At 38.1% G+C, this 13,023-nt stretch overlaps 1 protein-coding gene across 2 annotated transcripts in view; it reads left to right on the top strand.

Annotated features, from left to right (window-relative positions):
• The window catches only part of EDIL3 (EGF like repeats and discoidin domains 3), a 429,209-nt gene that overhangs the window by 349,800 nt on the left and 66,386 nt on the right, over nucleotides 1-13,023 (top strand). The window lies entirely within an intron of this gene.

Here is a 13,023-nt window from a genome sequence, read left to right as displayed (position 1 = left end):
CATTTCAGTCTGAGCTATGCCACCTGTTAGGGAGTAGTCTTATTCACTTCCCCTTTGTAGTAGATGAGTTGTACCATTTATCCAGCGCTAACATGCCATTGTATTATTGGGATGTACCTGCTTTTCTCTTCAACTTAGATTTTTTTCCCTTCAGAAGTGCTTCACTCACAAAGAGTGTTTTCTACTTCTCAGAAAGCCATGCTTATGAAGCAGTCACTAGATCTACCCTGTTGGGTCCCAAGTGTACCACATACTAAAATCACTCTTCAGCTCATCGAAGTGACCTAGGTCATTCATCTGTAAAAGAAGAACAGTACATTTTGTAATCATCAGAAGTAGCAGGTCTACAAAACTGCTCTATGGTACAGAGGTCACTATGCACTCTGCCCTGCCTCCTTCTGTTTTTAACTGCAAATCTTATTGTAGCCAAGATGCAGGACACAACAATTTCTGGTATTATTTGGTTATCCAGAGCTCCTTAACTGTTCTTCAGTTAGCCAAACCCACAGCCAGCTGACCCATAGACAGAGAAAAGTAGTTTCCTTGGTTAGTTGGGTAGTTAGCTAGTTTTTCTTTCCTTTCCTTTTTTTTTTCTCTTTGATTCTTGTTAAAGCAGCTTTTCATTTCACATTATACTTCATTAGAGAGTCTAATTTTTAGTCACAAATGTGATCAAAGACTTTTCTAAAGTGACTTAACTGTTCTATACAACTGATATGACAGTTACGTGCTCTCGGAAGAATAGTGAAAGTAGCACGTTGAAAATCCTGTTAAGCATAATGTAGTCAAGATTTTTTTTAACCAAATGAAATATTATCTTACAGAGTAGATATAGAGCTGTCCAATTATTAGGGTTCCAGATTTTGAAGTTTAGAAAGTCAAAAACAATATCTGTAGATGTGGCTGATTTTAAGGTGCATCATGTCTCATTAAAAACAGAGAAAAAACAAAATAGCTTTCAGTTTATTACAATTCAATCTGTATGATGTAACATCATTGGATTGGCTAACTTTTCAACCAAATTGATTCGTACTTCAGCATTTTGTTAATTCCACTTAAGAGTTATGCCCCAGAAAACAGATTAGATTTACAAAATATTTTGTTCCATTAGATATATTTGTATATTTTGCATCATTTGACTTGGGTTGAGCATGTACTTTAAACTTCTCCTTCTATACACCACATTCTTCTTTCTTCATTGCTGAATCCCAATGCTTACCATGTGGTCAGCATTCAGTAAATATGTGTTAAATGAATGAAAGAAAGAATGAATAAGTGAATCATGTGTTTATCTGATATACTTCAACATTTCTTCATTTAATATATTAACAATCACTACCCACAAAGAAGAATCTCTGTGCTTGGCAGCATAATATTCCTGAAGCCTTTTGATAAATATCAGATCGTTTCAGTCTTCATGATTAAAGAATTCTTTAAAAAAAACTAAACTATCAGCCATTCCAGCTCTTAATCAGCCCTGCTGTAAATCACAAACCATGCTTAGCACTTCAACTGCGATTTCATAATAGAATGGTTCCTTTTTGTAATGAACAATACCCCTTATTGTCTTTAGATTAAAGGTTTGAAATTTAATTTTGAAGTTCCCTTAATGTATATTATACTGGTATATGAGACTACGTTAAAATGGAAGATGTACTTTTTAAGCTTCTGTTCTTAGAAATAAAATAAGCATAATAGGTTAAAAATCCTTCCCTGAAAAGGTTTCTTATCATTTAAAAATTATATTTGTAAAGCAATTTAAAACGTTTTTAAATTCTTTAAATCTGCCAGCCATATGTTCTTTAATTAGGAGGAAACTCTAGTAAGATTGGAAGTGCACATTTTATCTGAACACAGTAAAAATCTTCATATAAATGAAAATGTACCTAATAGATTTTATATATTCAGTTAGAGTCATGGAAAATGAAAGCTATTTGTAGAGTAATGAGCTTGGCTTCTTCAGTTGGGAAAAAAATTAAATCATATCTGGAAGGATTTGGAATTTCTTTGATTACTTTATCATCTCTTTCAGTAGGTTAGGATAGAGTAATTATAATTTTAAAATATGCCTTAAACCATGGAGAACAGCAAATTGAGAAACTGTGTTTACAGTTACAAATGGAATGTTTTCAATTCAGTGGGAAGCTGGTCCACTATGCTCAAAATCTGTGTCATTTTTTAAAATGCAATTAAAAAAAAAAAAAAGCCTTGGTACAGTCAATATTAAACAGGCATTATTCCAAATGCCATTGGACTGTATTTCTAATGTGAGCATGAACATTTGTTTAAATCCAAAGTTTGTTTTATTGAATTGATATTTGTCACTTGAACTCAGAATGAGGTCAATGTCGTGACACCTGGACTGTACCCTGTCTGGTGACAGTCCTGTAGGAATTAACCAATTGCAGTGGTAGGCAGAATGCTAGGATTTCCGTAGAAGTTATCTTTGATCTCCACAAAAACTACGCAAAGTAAGTCTCATCATCACTATTTACAAGTCAACAAAGAAAAAAAAAAACCAAAAACCACAGGTTTGGAGAGGTAAGTAGCTTGCCTAAGATCACACAGTTAGCTAATTAAGGGCAGACTTGCTATTCTAGCCAGTCCAAGTCCTAGTCTGTCTAATTTCAGATCACATCCTCTTCCCTCATCTATCATGCTGGTTCTTAAGGGAACCCTCCCTGTCAGGCCTTCCTTTTTCAATTCTTCCTGAAAGGATGGATATGAATAATTACAGTTTATTCAGCCAACATTTACTGAGTACATTCCATGTGCTGGGCATCCTGCTAAGCACTGGGAATAAAGGGAAGACTCAGATGCACCAAATCCCTACCCTCATGGAACTTACACTCTAGCGGAGAGGACGCCAATCAATCAACAAGGAATTTAAATTAATGATAATGCCAGGTAGTGAAAAATGCCATAAGGTAAATCCCAAACAGGGCAAAATTGGTAAAATTGAGTAAGGGTGCATGTGCATATGTGTGCGTGCATAGAAGTGGGGTTGCTATTTTAGTAGCATAGTCAGAGGGGCCACCTCTTTAAAGACTTGGGGTTAGAATAGATACTTGAATGAAGTGAGGAAGCAAGGCTTGCAAAGTAAGTTCTTGGGGAGAAAGGCAAAAGCTAAGGCTCTAAGGCAGGAATAAACCGGTGTACTAGAGAAAACAGAAGAAGAACACCACGGTCAGAGCAGTGTAAGCAAGTCAGACACACGTGTAGTTGAGGTTGGAAAGGTGGGCAGGGCGCATACCACACAAGGCCACCCGCTTTGCTTTGTGTGTGATGAGAAGTCACGGGAGACTCTAAACCAGGAGGAAGGAATCTGAGCCATGTATGGTTTTTAAAGATGATATTGGCAACTATGAAGAGGACTGACTATAGAAGGGCAAGAATAAAAGCAGTGAGACCAGTTAGGATCATCTAAGAGAACAGTACAGTATTCAAATGAGAGAGGATTTTGAACTTGGGTGACAGCAGTGGAGAAAAGAAGTAGAGAGACTCAGATTAAGTTTTGAAGGTGGACTTCTAAAGACTTGACAGAGTGAATGAATGTAGGATTTGAGAGCAAAGAGAAATCAAGTATGATTTCTAGGTTTTTGGCTGATTACCAAGATAGGGAAGATTAGGAGAAGAGCAAGTTTAGCATTTTGTGGGTCTGTAGTGGATGGTGATGTAGCTGACTAAAGAAGTGTAAGGACACAGATGATGTGAAATATCATTAAAGGCAAAGGCAATGTTACATAAAGCAGTTGGTAGCACAGCAGGCTACAGTCAAGAGACTTGGCTCTGCCAGCGCCCCAGGGTTCTTCCCAGGGCATAGATGAAACCTTCCACACTGAGATGCGATATGAAGCCATTTTCGGGGGGCTTGCTGACTCCCATTGCACACATGACCCCCCCACCCTGTTCTGGAGACTCTCGTTATGTGCCACCTTCTCACCAGGGTAGATTTACTTTTGACTGAAGTCTAGGTCTGTTTCCCAGAAGCACTCCTGGCTGCCTCAGGCTTCAAGTGTAGCTGAAATTCTCTCCTGTAGGGGAGAATGTGATTGAATGTAAGTGTGAATTGCCTCTTAGACATGCATTTATAAAACCCCCAGTGCTAGCAGATCCCAGATATAGTCAATGCAGGAAGAACATGATAGAATTAGCAATACAATGAGGGATATTATATATGTAAATGAAAAAGAATACTTACTCGAGAGAATGCCTATCCTTTGTAAACTGAGAAGCACAAAACAGTATACAGCATTACTAACATTAAATAATACCTGTGAAACTAGACAAGAATATGAAAGAAACTGTACCTTACACTTGTAAAAGCAACTACAACCACACATTTAAATTTTGAAGGAAATAGAACCTGTCCTGGAAAGGTAATCTGGAAGAATTAATAATATGTTTGAAGGAGAGGACAACGTAGTACAGTAAACGAAGACAAAGCTGGAGAAAATGAACAGCCTGACATAGTATGAGTGAAAAGTACAAGCAAAATGTTACAAAGAATGAGATTATATGAGTAGAAAGAATGATTGTTATAAAGTCCCCAGATTTCTGCAGGGAGCTCAGTTTGGTGCTCTATGATGACCTAGATGGGTGGGATGGGGGGGAGGGAGGTCCAAGAGGGAGGGGGTATTTGTATACATATAGCTGATTCACTTTGTTGTACAGCAGAAACTAACACAACATTGTAAAAGCAACTATACCCCAATTAAAAAAAAAAAAAGAAATGCATGTGAGGTAATTGTAGGAAAAGGTTAATTTGATATAGAAATTACTCAGAAAGGCATACCCTAGTATTAAGAAAGAGGAAGAAATGGGAAGTTCGGATGTGAAACTTGTATTTCAAATGCAACCCAACCATGCACGTGAAAATAAGTACTCAGTGAGTTCCTGGGATGCAGGGACCTCGCTGTTACAAGCATGAGTCTTGGCATCTGCCAGACTGAGTCCCAGGTAGGCCACCTGCTTGCTGTGTGACTTGCGGGAGCTGCCTAACCTCACTATGCTCAGTTCCCACCTTTTTGGAATAGGGATAATTACGCCTGACCTAACGAATTGTTGTCCGTGAAATAAATAACAGGATAGAACTTGACCCTGTGCCTGAATTGGTGGTAGTGGGCTGCCATCTGGGCCAGGGCCAGCGCCAGGGTCAGGGTCAGGGTCAGGGTCAGGGTCAGGGCCAATGTGGTGAAAAGAAAGACTGCATGTGGCATTGATGACCATCCTGCCTGGTCAGTGGAAAAGTTCTCCCTTCTCATCACTTCAGGCATCTGATTCCAGTTGTAGTTTTCAGCAATTCCTAGAGACCTTCCAGTTTCCAGCCATCTAATTCCCCTTTATAAAGGCGCGTGTGCTTTTATAAAGGTTCACTTTGAGGTGTGTGCAGCAGCCTGTTCATGACAGTGTTTTTTACTCTTGACATTTCTCAATGTCATTAATCTCACAAGTTCTTAACTCAAATGTTAGCCTCATTAAATGAAATATTCATCTACCTATAATTTTGCTGAATAACCTGACAATAATGTTAGCATGCTCAGATTATTTCTACAGATGATCATATCACAGGTTGATAGTGACTTCGATGTGTTAAAGATATTTGTTATTCAAAACAAAGGCTTAATAAGGCCCAGGGAGGGAAAACACCAACTCTTCATATTACAGTCTGAGTCTTCCAAGTTCAGAAAGAATGTCAGGAGATCCCACTGGCTCCTTCTGTTCTTGGCCCTAAATCAAATGATCATCAGGTTATTGATTATCACTTCCATAATTTCCCAGTTACGATATTTGTATAATATGAACAAAGTCAAATGGAAATAAGCCTCATTAAGCAGATTTTTATCAAGAAAATGGCTGTCTTTATTTTTCCTGTTTTGGCCAAAAGTTTAAAATGAAACAAAAAAAAAACCAGACAACCTGAGGGGGCCCACCGAGTTCAGATATGTATATTTAACAATCCCAGATGCAGCTTTTTAACGTGAGACTCCAAGATATCCCCTCTCTGCCTTGCCATTAATAGTCAACCAACTATTCATTACCTTCATTTTTTCACATTCCTCTCATCTCCTGCTCACTCTTCTGCCCCATCACTTTGAAACTTTCAGCGAGATCATATCAGCAATCAAGATTTTACATTTGACGTAGGAAGTGCCTTCTTGTTGTGGAAATAATAATATGTTCTCTTTCTTCTAACCTTTTGGCTAATCCTTTCTGGTATGTTTTTAGGGATATTCTTTCTGTTGCCCAATACTCCTTCTTCTGCCTTCTCTGCCATTCAAATTACATGCTTCCCCTGGGGTAACATAATCCACTCTTAATCCTTTGTAAACAACTCTATTTTGATGACTCCCAAATTTCTAGCTGTAGACCCACATATCCAAATACCAATAGATAATATCACTTGTATGTCCTCAGATATTTTAAATTCAACATGCTCGACCAGTTGCTTACCTTTTCTATCCAAATTCAATCCTTATTTTCAGGGATTGGGTCCACCAACTACCCAAATGCCCAAGCCAGAAATTTAAGAGTATCTGAGATTTCTCCTTCTCTCATACCTACACCCTCTTGGTTCTCTGTATTCACTTAGTCACTAAATCTGTTCACATTTTTCATATTACTATCCCATATATGTGTGTACTTTTCCCCACCCTCATTGCCACTGTCTAGTTTAAGTAATCATCCTTTTTCCCTTTAACTGCTACAGTAGGCTTCTAAGTGGTCTTCCTGCTTCAATACTTGCTCTCTGCCAAAAATTTCTCCATATAACAGCTGAGGGGATCATACTAAAATACAAAACCAATGCTCTTCATCATTATCTTGTAGAAGGCCCAACTCCTTTATATAGCATTATCTGCCTATCAGTATCCAACCTCTGCACATTTCTCATGCCTCATTTCCAGTGACATTTAATGGGACGTTAAACTCTGCCTTCTGCCCATACTAACCAGTATGTGCCTGCAGTTCCCGGTACAGGACAGATCCGTCCTCCCTCCAGCCCTTTGCCCATGTTGTTTCCTCTGCCTGGAAGGCTGTCTTCCCGCCTGTTCACTTGGCTGCTTACAAGCTGTCTTCCAGAACAGTGCTTCTCAAGCTTTCCTACACATACAAATCACCTGGAGGTCTGGTTAAAATACAGATTTGTTTCAATGGGTCCAGACTGGGCACAAGATTCTGTATTTCTAAAAATTGCTTCCGGATGATGGCAACAGTCTGGTAGGTGACACTCCGACTAGGAAGGTTCTAGAACTCACTTCAGATATCACTCATTCTGGGAAGACTTGCCTGACCTTTTAGGTTAGAAAGCTGCTTTTATTATAACATGTGGAGTATTCCCACATATCACAGCACTCATGACCTTGTGTTGTTACTGCCTGTTTATTGTGATGTTACCTCCCTCTAATGGACCAGCAACATCATCGTACATCACAGCGTTTTGCCGAAGGTTTTACTTTCGTTTTGGGTTCGAAGGATTCGTTAGCAAAAAGACACGACTCGTCACACAGATAGTCAATTTCAACTTAACTTCAATAGAAAATCATTCAAAAGAGAGAAACAGAAATGAAAAGGGAAAGAAAAGTAAAAGCATGTACATCACCAAATTGGGCCGACACCTACATCCAGACTCAGACAGCGCTGGGAAGTCCCGAAAACAGCAATCTGGAGTCCCAGTCGGGAAAGGTCCCAGGCAGTGCGTCCACTCCGCGAGTGAGACTTCAAGTTGCAGTTTAGGGGAGTCTCGCTTATAATACCAGGCTGCAAACTGATATCGTCAGTTTGCGTGCAAATATGCAGCTCTAGGTTTCTTCAACAGTGCTGTTTATCTCATTCTGTGTATCATAAGAATTTCTAGACCCCCGGGAACTGGCCAGGTCCCCGAGGCTCAAGAAATTCCACCATCCACTCCCTTCTTTTTCTTCGGTGCCGCCGTACTCGCTGGCGGCAGGCTCACTAGCAGGCAAGGTCACGAGTCGGTTAGAGACCTAATAGCGCCTCTGAAGCCTGAACAAGCCTCCTTCCGTTTCAGTCTTCCTGACCCCACAGTGCGCCCAGAACACTCTGGATCTGCTACAGTGTGTCCCACACTGATACTGGTCCTTGCCGTTACTGCTGCTATGTCTGCTTTTGTTCCTTCATTACCTGCAGTGCTGGCTCTCAGTTGGAGAATACTCACATTTTCTATGGTGAGTGCATTTTCCGGCACCATCAGTGTTTTGTGCTGCTCTGGAAGCCATGTTCTCTCTCCTGTTCTCTATCCTTCCACATGTCGGGGTGAGAGAAGGGGTACTTGCATTCCTTTCAGTCAGAGTAGATTCTGCTTGAATACCAAAGTAGAAGGCACAGCTATAGTTATCCAGAAATATAGTCATCATGAACATTCTTGTTCAATAACGTAGTGTGAGATTTTACTACTTAATCAGTCTGTGTCCAATATTATTAGAAAGGTTTACACTTGTCCGATGGCACTTACATAATATGTTGGCTGGCATGCTTGTAGGAACAGCTAAAGTCAATCAGAGCTACCTTGCCCTCTTTTCATCTAGATTATTCATCTCAAAATATCTTTAGGTTTACCCGGGATCATTAAATTTTACTACTGAAATGAGAGAAGCTTAAGATTACTCATAAACAGGTCAGGGGAAAATATGAACATAGTAGCTATACTTTATGCTTCCTAATTGATCAATTACAGAAGCCAAGGTAAATTTAAGGTACACATTGTCTTAGCTCATTATGGATAAAAATACGTCTGTCAAGAATATAATCAGACTCACAGCCTTGCTTACTGGGTAAGAGGGAGAATGAGCCTTCATAAAAGTTAAGGCATTTTCTGTTCTCAGCTGGAAATTTTGAGCAGGAGAGGAATAGGCAAATGAATAAAACATGGTAATGGAATGTAATAAAGCAGAAATTGAAACATATCCACTAAGTAAGATCACAGATAGCATACAAATTTCACTGACCATTAAAATGACTCATCAGGCAAGATTATGATATTTTTAATCCCTAAAGTGACTACGTGATGCGTTACAGAGTTTGGATTTTATTAAAAATGTTAAGAGTATATGAAAATGGATTAAAATTTCAACTTCCTAGATCTGACATTTATTTTTAGCATGTAACAGCTCAGCAGTTTTAATTATTATTGCCAGATAATTCTACTCTTTAGACTGCTGTAGAAATAACTTTGCAAATTGTTCATCAGTTATATGCCAGATACTGGTGCAGGGACACTGTAGAAAATGACATCTGTGGAATAAATGCCTTCCCTTAGCTCCTCACCCTTCTCCCCTATATACAAATGTAGTAACTCCCAGCCAGAGTCCTGTAAACCTGTTATTAGGGAGCAGGAGAGGAGAGAGGAGGGCTGGAGGGTTTGCTAGGGTACTTTGGATTCCTAACATATTGAGTGTTGTCGCCAGGATTTTAAAAAATGTGTATAGGTATTGCGGTTAGGAATTAAATTAAAATGCATTTAAAAGTGTCACTGGATTCTTAAGTGCTTATTTTCACATTATGTCTTTTATCAATAAACAGGTATTGTAAGTAAAATTACCACTATAAAGAAAGGGAAAAGACAACCCAAACTGTGTGTGAGTGTATGTTTAATCCCAATTGTTCCTGCAATGGAAGAGACAGTATTTTTCGCTTACCAACAGTCCAGATAAATAAGATATAAAGGGAGGGAGGGAGGGAGGGAGGAAGGAAGGAAGGAAGGAAGGAAGGAAGGGGTTAGAAATTGTGGAAAGACTTTTACACATAACTGTATTTTCTAATTTGGCCAAATTTTAAGTAATTCCAATGAGAAACAAGTTTCCTTGGAAAACAAAATGAGAAATGTTTTTCTCTGCACATTATTTAGGTGGAAATACATCCAGTAGATCCAGGTTTTCTCTCCAGCCAAGAAGTGATTTGGAAAGAACTAAGCAATGTGGTGTTGGTAAACAGTGTTTTTTCTCATAAAATGCCAGCCAAAAAGAGAATCTATAACAATTACCAAACTCCAAATTTAAGACTTTATTCGGATCTTTCTTTCTGTCAGCCAGTATAGGAAAAAAAGTTATTAAATGGGTGCTTTTGATGCAATTTACATTTGTTTGAGTATAGAGAAAAAAATGAAACTTTTAAAACAAACTATTTTTTGCTGAATAAAAACCTTTGCAGGATAGCCTGAAATGGTAGAATAAATGAAATGGGGGGAAAAAAGTGTTGTGAAATTGTCCCCAGTGGATTTCTGTAAGTTCAGTTTCGAATACTCTTCCAAAAAGTAACTTGATAATCAAAATCTCTTCTATTTAACGTAGTGCGCTGATGATATAAGTATAGCAGGTATATAGTTATTGAAAAAGAATCTGATTATCTGAAAGTATCTTATAAATTGTTTCATACCCCTAGCTCTGTGGGATGATCTAAGACTATTTGCACCATAAAGGAAGCACAAAATGCTTAAATACAAAAATGATGGTGATATATAATTTGCAAGGTCTCCAGTTATGTCCTAATTTAAAGTAACCATGTAATGAAACAGTGTTACCACATTCCCCTTGAGGGAACTGCACATAGTTCTGGAGAGCCTTAGGGAGTAGAGTGGCCAAGAATTGAATCAGAAGAGGAAGGGTACAATATGAGCAATAACAGAAGATGTCAGAACTATTTTAAATTGGTAGTTTTCTAGTTATATACCTCAGAACTCCAGACTGCCTTAAGAGGGTGCAAAGTGGGTGCTAGAGGGCAAAGGAAGGACTCAAAAGTGAGTTTAGGGAGGCCTTGCTCCCCTCCTCACTCACTCTGAATAGTCCAGTTGCAGACTCAGGTTCCATGGAAGATTATGTTTGCAAAAATAAGGTGTAACCTAAATTATATGCAAATAAATCATTCCTCATTTTGTTTTTCAAAGAAATTTGTTTCCTATTGGGATTACTTTAAAATTCAGCATGCTTGAATACCATTGGTTTAGAATTTAAGAAGGTCTATGGCAGATGGATGAGGGGATTCAATAGAAATGATCTGAAGATTCTCTCCACTCTTCCCTTTAATATGATTAAAGGATATCATTTACAGAATGGGAGGGTAAGGATGCAGATAGGAGAAAGTAGTGCACCTCTAGGGTTTCTTAATTTAAAGGGAAATGGAGGAGAATATGTGTGGTTTATAATAAAACACCATTTGTCACATTACTTTGATTTTGTTTTATTCATGGATTTTAAAAAATATTTTGAATAACATTAACAAGGTTGTGAAATCTTTATGTTCAACAAAGGGAAGCATGCCTTTTATAAAGGCAAGAAATATTGCTTTACTATAATTAAGGTTTTGCTTTTAGGGCAGTTTATTACCACTTGGGCTCTTTTATTCCTTCCTCACTGGAATTATTCATCCTAATGTTTCATATTAGTGACTATTTTAAGATATTCTCTTATTTAGGTAAATTGAATCTTCTAAAACAGCAACTGGTAATTCCACAGATACTTCAGCAGTAGTTGATTTGGGTAGGCACTTAATCTGGACCAAAATTTTAAAGCTTTATGTTTGTATATTACTAACCCAGAAAACAAAACTAAATAATCATTAACTAATTAATCAAACAATATCATTTTAAAAATAGTTTGATAGTCATAACTTTCAGAATGTGATAATAAAATATTAGCCAACAATAATATTTCTGTACCATTAAAAATGAATTTATGTATAATAAAACATCTTCCATTTTCCCAGGCTGCACTTTAAGATAATTGAACAGTGAAAAAAAAAAAAACCCTGAAATATGTGCATATATCACAGTGTCTTCATTGATAAATTTAGTACCTTAAAACTGGAATTGGCTATGAACTTAATAACTTGAATATAAACATATTTTCAGTATTAGATGCTTGCAAAATTTGCTATTTATTTACTTGCCTCCGTCTCTTCCTTGCTACTTTGTTAACCAGTGTCTAGATGGCAATATCTTGAATCTTTGATTGAAATAGTCATTGTAAGACCATGTATTATGAAGACAGTTTTGAGGATTAAGAGTGTGTTTAGTCTTGATTATGAATGCTCATGAAGCATATTGTCTAAATTGACCTGATAATGGTCAAATCAGTTTTTTTTTTTTGTTGCTTGTTTCTTTGTAATGAGTATCTTTAAAAGACCTTGCAGCAGCAGACACAGCCCAAGGCAGCCTGGAAATCCACACTGATGGCAGTAGGGCTCTCTCACTTCCAGATAACCCCCCGAGGCTGGATTCTTTCTGGTTTCTCTGAACAGCTGAGCATCATGATTTTGTATCTATGGAACAAATGTGGATTTTTTTAACTAAAGAATTTATAAAGTGGACTTCTGAACACAGTTATCATATTCTTTCAATTCTTTGCTGCTATGAACTGGCTTGGAGTTACACAAAATCTACCTTTAGGTGCTTTTATAGGTCCATGCTGTGAACTGCCATCTAGAAATGTAGCACTGTAACAATAGCACTTCGTATCTACCATCATTCTTGCATCATTGAATCCTTATGTGTTGCACCTGCTAAGCTTTGTGAAACCTCCAAAGGCCTACTAATAGATTGCAGAGCATATCTGAATTTACAAGTTTGCCAAATGTGGACGACAAATAGATTCACTGAAGCGGGGGATGTGAGTATACTCACAATTCGACATGGGGAACTCTGGGGAGATAGGCTCCTTTGGCCAAGACATCAGGGGGAAGGATAGCAGTAAGGAAAACCCACATTCTGCCTATGATAAGGGTGGCAGATAGTCAAAGTATATGTCAGCATCTTGCCAAAGCCTAAGAGGTGCTATTTGTAACTGTGAGTGCAATTACATACAACCCCGTTTCCCCTCACCCCCTTACCCAGTGCCATCAACACCAAGTTGTCCAGATACCATGTTCCCTGTGCTGTTTAACTCATGGCCAAGATTAATTGGTAGTGAGTGGCCAAGAGACTCTGATCGTATGTGCAGTGTTGAGAACATTGAACATGTTAACTTTCATAAGGTTCATGTGAATTTAAATAAAAGTGAGAAAATAAGAGTT

The sequence above is a fragment of the Balaenoptera ricei genome, chromosome 3 (assembly GCF_028023285.1).
Source record: "Balaenoptera ricei isolate mBalRic1 chromosome 3, mBalRic1.hap2, whole genome shotgun sequence".
Taxonomy (NCBI): Eukaryota; Metazoa; Chordata; class Mammalia; order Artiodactyla; family Balaenopteridae; genus Balaenoptera; species Balaenoptera ricei.
This window is presented reverse-complemented; position numbering and strand designations above follow the sequence as displayed.